We start from the raw sequence: 6,842 nt of genomic DNA on the forward strand, positions 1-6,842 counted from the left end.
AAAAAAAAAACAACATTTTTATTTTCATTCACGGACTAACAAAAATCGCTTAGTTATTCAGATCCAGAAGGCACTTTAGAGAAAATTAGAACCCTTATTCAGCTGTAATAAAATGCTTTAAGCTTCAAAAACTGAGGTCACAGAAAATGCTCTTGCATTAGAGGGAAAATCCTTCAGACCAGATACAAAAACCACAGTAAATCGATATGTGTGCGAGGAAACAACGGGTCGGAATGTATGTACGTATTTATCGGTTCAATTCCAAACTAATAAGAGAGAGTAGTTTAGTAGTTGGCGGTTCATGCTCTTTTGTCGTTTTTCGCTCTAAGGCCACTAACTAATAGGTCTTTATAGGCTTTAACTCAAATCAGCAAATCCATTTTTTGGAGCTAATCTTGGGCCTTTTGACGGGCCGCTGATTGACAGGAAGTTGGTAATTATAGCAGGGACTTTCCCTAACAGCAGGAAGTCCTTACTCTTCCACCTCACACAGCGTTTTATTAAATGAACGAAAAGAGAAAAAGACCCATGGCAGAGTTACTGGAAGAAACCAAAGCTACTTCCAAATACATCAGAGAACAGGGGTACCATCTTGTGGAAATCTACGAGTGCCAGTGGCGTCGAATTAACAAAACCAACCCACAAGTTCAGCAGTTTCTTAACTCCAAGTTTATATCCCCTTCTTCCCGATCCGCTAATACCTAAGTTTGCAGAAATGTGCCCCGTTTTCAAAAATACAGAAATTTCAAGAGAAGATATCGGTCAACACATGCAAACCTTTGCTGAGGAAGAGAACATCATGTCACAACCTCGAAGAAGTCTCATTGGTAGCTATTTTGGTGAGAAGATTTTGTTGCCTTCCCCACTCATTAAGTGGTACTTGAAGCATGGTCTGGAAGTGACTCATATTTATCAAGTAGTGGAGTATACACCCGTTCCCTGTTTCCAACCCTTTGGAGAAGCTGTTTCGGATGCTAGACGGGCTGGAGATGTAGACCCAAACAAAGCTACCATCGCAGACACCATAGGAAGTTGGTAAATTGTTCTCCTATTGAGGTAAAGGAGGGGGGAATACTTTTTAAGGTACAAAAAAACTCACATCAATGTTGTCTTTTCTCATTGGTGGGGAACTCGAGTTATGGAAAGGCTATAACTGTATCAAGAACGCCACCGAGAAGTCCAGTTTTGTGAGGAAACCAAAGCGTCCCCTCTAATAAACAAACCCTTCTTTAGACAGATTCACCAGATGAAAGAAAATACGTATGAAGTACAATCTTGTGAGAAAAAAATCAAGTTGAACCTTCCAATGCAGATAGGTTTTTTCGTTTACCAATACGCTAAACTTAGAATGCTTCAGTTTTATTTTGATTTCATAGATAAGTATCTTGATCGTAGAGATTCTCAGTATTGTGAAATGGACACCGACTCTGCCTATATCGCGATCGCAGGGCAATCGGTAGAAAGTTTAGTAAAACCAGAGTTAAGTGGAGAATTTGAAGCAGACAAGGCCAATTGGTTTCCACGAACCGACACTCAGAACACAAAGTTTATGACAAGAGAACACCAGGTTTATTTAAGGAGGAGTGGTTAGAGGTAGGTATAATTGGGATAAGTGACAAGACCTACTTTTTCTTTGGGGCCTATGACAAGTTCAGTTGTAAAGGGGTTAACAAGAAAACAAACGACATTAACAAAGAAAAATATGTTAATGTTCTGTTGACCAAACAGAGTAGTGTAGGATTAAATAAAGGTTTTCGGGTAGTCAACAATAGTATGTATTCTTATAAACAAGTTCGAGATGGGTTTTCCCACTTTTATCCAAAAAGAAAAGTGTCGGAGGATGGCGTGAGCACCTAACCTCTCCATATTTAAATCTTGTTTATAAAAAATAGATTTGGTTGATAATTTTTGCTTTCTTTAAACTGTAAAATAGAATTGTGCATAAAAATTTTCCTAATGACGTAAACCTTCCAAAGAATTTTTGTACGTAGTTTGTAAATAAATATGGTTTGATATGCTAAACATGGCTTGAACCATTAATTTTGTGAGTGTGTATTCAACGCACTTAAAGAAACAGTCCCTGTCAGTAAACCGGCAAAGAGAAAACCTCTAAAGCACAAGAAAGCCTTGATTGCTCTAGCTGAAAAGAGTACCCCGCTAAACAAGAAAAAGCAAATCCTGGTACAACACGGAGGAAACTTTTTAAGTGTTTCACTACCTCCCGTTCTTCGTGTGTTAAACTCCCTTCTTACTTAAGATGAGAATTAAATTAACGATCAACAAGCAAGCGTTTTCTTGGCTATGTGGTGCACTTGGGAAATTTTGAGAGCACTCAAGAATCTAGAGCTGCTCAAGGCGTAACTATTACGCTTCTTTCGTACTCTCCAATTAACTTCCCGCGTACATCCATAATTCGATAATTAATACGCTCGCTAAACATGAACCGATTCTTATTAAAAAAAATTATTTCTATGAAAAGACAGGAAACACCCGAAGAAGTAAGCTCCCTCTCCCCTCGCGTTTCTCCCTCTCGCGCACCCGTTCTTTCTTGGGCCCACTATTTCCAAGCGCCTGCTACACAGGCTACATACTAGCTGCGAAGAAGATAAAAGGAGGGTCCGGGGTTAACTGACAACTGACAAATGGCCAAAATTTTAACTGACAACTGACCGCGCCGATGGCCGAAAATTTAACTGACTACTGACCTTTGCCTTGGTTTTTACTCTCAACTGACAAAGGACCTGATTGTTCCTTATTTTCTTCAAAGCCCGTTTTTAAGGCCTTAAATAGCATTAATCCATTCTTTTCATCAGACAATGTGATCAAATGTGCGTTTTTAGGGTAATCTTAGCAGCAAGATACTTAAGTGTCATTTTGTTAATGATTTTACTGCAGTAAAACCCATTTAAAACAGGTTTTAGTTAGATTAGTTGTAGTTAGGTTTTGAATTTTGTTTAGGATAGTTAGGTTATCTTTAATTTTTAAATTCCTGATGGATTTTACCGTGTTTAAATAAAGATTGATTGATTGATTGATTGATTGATTGATTGTGTGTCATGTACCATCTGTTGTAAATGACCTATGATCTCAAATTTACGCTCTTCTGAATGGCTGCTCAGAATGAGGGCGTTACGATGGCAATTGCAAGTTTTACTGAAATGACTGAGAGACGGTTTTTCTTGGTCTTCTTACGATCTACGTCCCAGTATTATACCTGCCAACTTTTTCTGAGTCAAATAAGTGAGATTTCACCTTGTCATGACCGAGGTTTCCGGAAACGTCCCGGCGACTTCCGAAGATTTCCGAAGACTTCCGAACGTTGCCAAAAATTAAATGTCCGCAATCTGTTCCCAAAGGCGTTTGAGCACTTCTGAAGCTACTTAAAAGCGTGCTTTGATATGATTTCGTTAGAACACAAAAAAAGACTCAAAGTCATCATGTGTTAAGAACAATTTGTCCGGATTTGTGAGTCAGGCGTCATAAACTGTCCTTGATGCGTGAGATCGATGTCTTTAGTCCACAGGCGTGATTAGACTGACGCATAATCCGTATACAATATTCTGATGGTATAAATTTTGATTGGCTTAAAGGTTGGCAATGTTGGACTGTGGCCAGCAAAAACGTTCGAGTGGAGAAGAGTAACACAAGACTTGAGAAAAGGAGGGCCACTCGAAATGCTTACAATAGTAAAACTGATAAAAATTAAGGTATTATTGCATCAGTTTTCAAATTTATTGTTTAATTAACATTATATGTGCCTTTTAAGCCCAAATTTCGAATCAGAAATATTGAAATAAGCTTCATAGTTAATCATTAATAACCATTTAACTGACCACTGACAAAAAACCTAAAATCTAACTGACAACTGACAAATGGCCGAAATTTTAACTGACAACTGACATTCCCCCCCCCCCCCCCCCCCATCCGGACTCTCTAAAAGGGCCGAAGCCAAAGAATACGACACTAACGCAATCGGCGTGTACGTGACACATGAACGACCAGACGCTGATAATTATAACTCTTGCTTACCGATCGAACCATCGCGTTGTTTGACCTTCTTCTTACAAGCAAACGCTGACAATCTCCTTACTGCAACAGTTACAGGGAAGAGAAAGGGGGAGGTTGGGCTTGTCGTACTGGCGAAGTTTACAGCCTTCACGCAAGAACTAAAGAACGCGAAGATTTGGAAGAGAGAACTGAATGGAAGAGCGTCGAGATATACTCACTTTGAACTGAAAACACCACTATTTATGAAAATCAGGAATCGGCTCCTGTGAAAATAAATTCCCATTGCTGGCTTAGAACCGCATTGTAGCGATTACAGTGTATTTCTATCACCTTATGGGAATACTCGAATAACATATTGGAGGGCGGCGGTTATCAACTTTTCCACTCCACGGTGCGGCGCTTAATACGGTTATTGCAAGCATTGCACCTCAAGGAAGGTTTTAGTCGCCACAGGCAACACTTTAAACTTTTCTACTAGAACAATTGTCAATGAGGCGAACAGTCGGTAAGTGATATCTATCTTTTTTCCTATAGCGTAATAAAACATTCTGTCTCCCTGGAGACCTAGGGAAGGAATATCCACTGGGAGTATCATTGCTATTACACACAAAATTCACAAGAGGTACGGCAGCTCCAGGTCATGGGCACTTACTCATATTAAACAAGTTCGGAAGCATTTGAAATCTTCGCTTCTAATTGGCAAGGAAATATTTCCTGGTCAATAAAGGAAGAGAAAATAAAAAAGACTCCCTAAATATAGATAAGAAAGATTAACTGCCCTGGGGCTCTGTTATTCTTTTTGCAGACTTTGTCTGTAGCGATGTAGCCCTTAAATGTCCCGTTTAGGTTCCATACTTCTATTCTGTTTCTTCAAAGATAAACTGATGCTGTGAGCGTTCTTAGCTTTTAGGCTCGGATACAAGATTCAGGGTTCGTACAGTCTCGAATTTATGAAAAAGTCTTGAAATTTGTCCAGCAATTTTCTAGAAATGGAAATAGTCTGGAAAATAGAGATTAAGTGTGCAAAAATAGGAAAAAGTCTTGAGTTTTTTTTAAAAGCTACAACAAGTGCTTTATTAGTGATGTTTTTTTTTCGTTTTGCTCGAATTTTATTCAATCTCGCCCGCTCGTTTGCAGCACTAGTACACCATGAAAAAGGCTGTTTGTTCACCGTTTTAACGTCTGTATTGATCACCTGTTTGACAACTTCGAGTCTGGGAAAAGAAATTATTGTTTTGGAAAAAAATCTGGAAATAGTCTTAGATCTTTGATCCCAAATTTGTACGAACCCTAAAGTTTTTTCAATTATGGGGGTGGGGGCGGGCATCTCATGCACATTGTTCGAGGTGTTTTGTAGATGATAATATCCACCTTTAACCGGCCATGATGGCTACAATACGTGTCAAATTACGCAGCTTTAAAACGTTTTTGTTTTATAATAGATTTTGCGAAGATATTCACAAGGAGCTGTCACATCCAATTAGAGTATAAGTTTAAAATGTTTTATGATTACTTTGCATGTATGAATGCGTGGATATTTGGCGGCCATTTTGAATTGACGGGAGGTGTGGAACCGACAAATCTTTGGATTCCTTTTGTATCTCTAATAATATGGCCTTTCCATTTCGTTAACTTCGGCAAGCGAACGGATCCTCCTAGAGTTTTCCGAATTACGGACCCAGTGTCAAAGACCTTCTAGCCTTCGTAGCAGGCGCCGGTAATATTATCTTACTACAGGCCGCGCGTACTGTCCTCGAGATTTCTTCCTTCGCCCTAAAAAAAATTGGCGCCCCCTACGCAGGCCAGGCGGTGTGCGTCACGGCCCACAAAGCTTCATGGGTAAAACTGTTACTGTGCCTCATTTCAATCGTGACACGGTCGAGTTCGCATCTCGTAAAAGAAATGAATCAAACCCAGGGATCAAAACACTGCTGCCTTTTCCGAAAAAAATTACGCAAGAGAGCGATTTCGAGAATTTTCAAGATCTCATAGTGGCCTTAGATGCTTGCTATTGGCTTCATAAGGCAATTTCAAGACGTTTATCGCGATTCGCAGACGATCGTGCGATCTAGCCGACTTTGAGCGGCGACTAATTTCCTGCTCCTCATAAGATTTTATGTACTGTTTGGTTTATATGTATGTTTTTATCTCATAGTGAAAGAGATCTGTAGTTCATACCTGGATTTGCTTAACTAAAAAAAAATCGTCCATTAGAAGTGCTTATATATTTGATGGACTTTGTTACCGGCATTAAGCAGGGGGAGCGCGTACAAACAACAAGGTGAGAAATCGTCTCTCACAACAATTTTATTTTCATCGACAAGTTTATATGATTTTGAAAAAAGTGCCCGTTTGAAATCCTTATGCGCAAATAAATCTTCTATCAGGCAAGGGGAAAACAGACGGAAGAGCCGAACAGCTGCAGCACAATCGGAATTTCACCGAAGCTACAGCCGCAGAAATAAACAGTGAAATAAACTACGATCTTGTCTGAGCGGTCATTGAAGTCAGCGCAGTATATCGATCTTGTTATAAAGTAAAACCTAACCTCACAGTTTTAAAATCCTGTATGATGTTGTCTGGATCTTCGATAATGGTTTTGTGTTTTGGTAGAGATTTATAACAATTTATTCCCTCACATAAGTTTACACAAAGATTTGCATACACGTAGCACACACCGCGTGCAAATTATTTTAAAGTCACGCTTTCAGTTTCCGCACTGGGTTATGAAAAATGTTTTGTTTCCAAAGGTTATCACAATATTCAAACTTATTTACCTTTTGTGCTTTAAAATAAAGCAAACTCTTCCTGGATTTGGCGTTACTCGTTTCACG

This window comes from Porites lutea, chromosome 11, assembly GCF_958299795.1.
Source record: "Porites lutea chromosome 11, jaPorLute2.1, whole genome shotgun sequence".
Classification (NCBI taxonomy): domain Eukaryota; kingdom Metazoa; phylum Cnidaria; class Anthozoa; order Scleractinia; family Poritidae; genus Porites; species Porites lutea.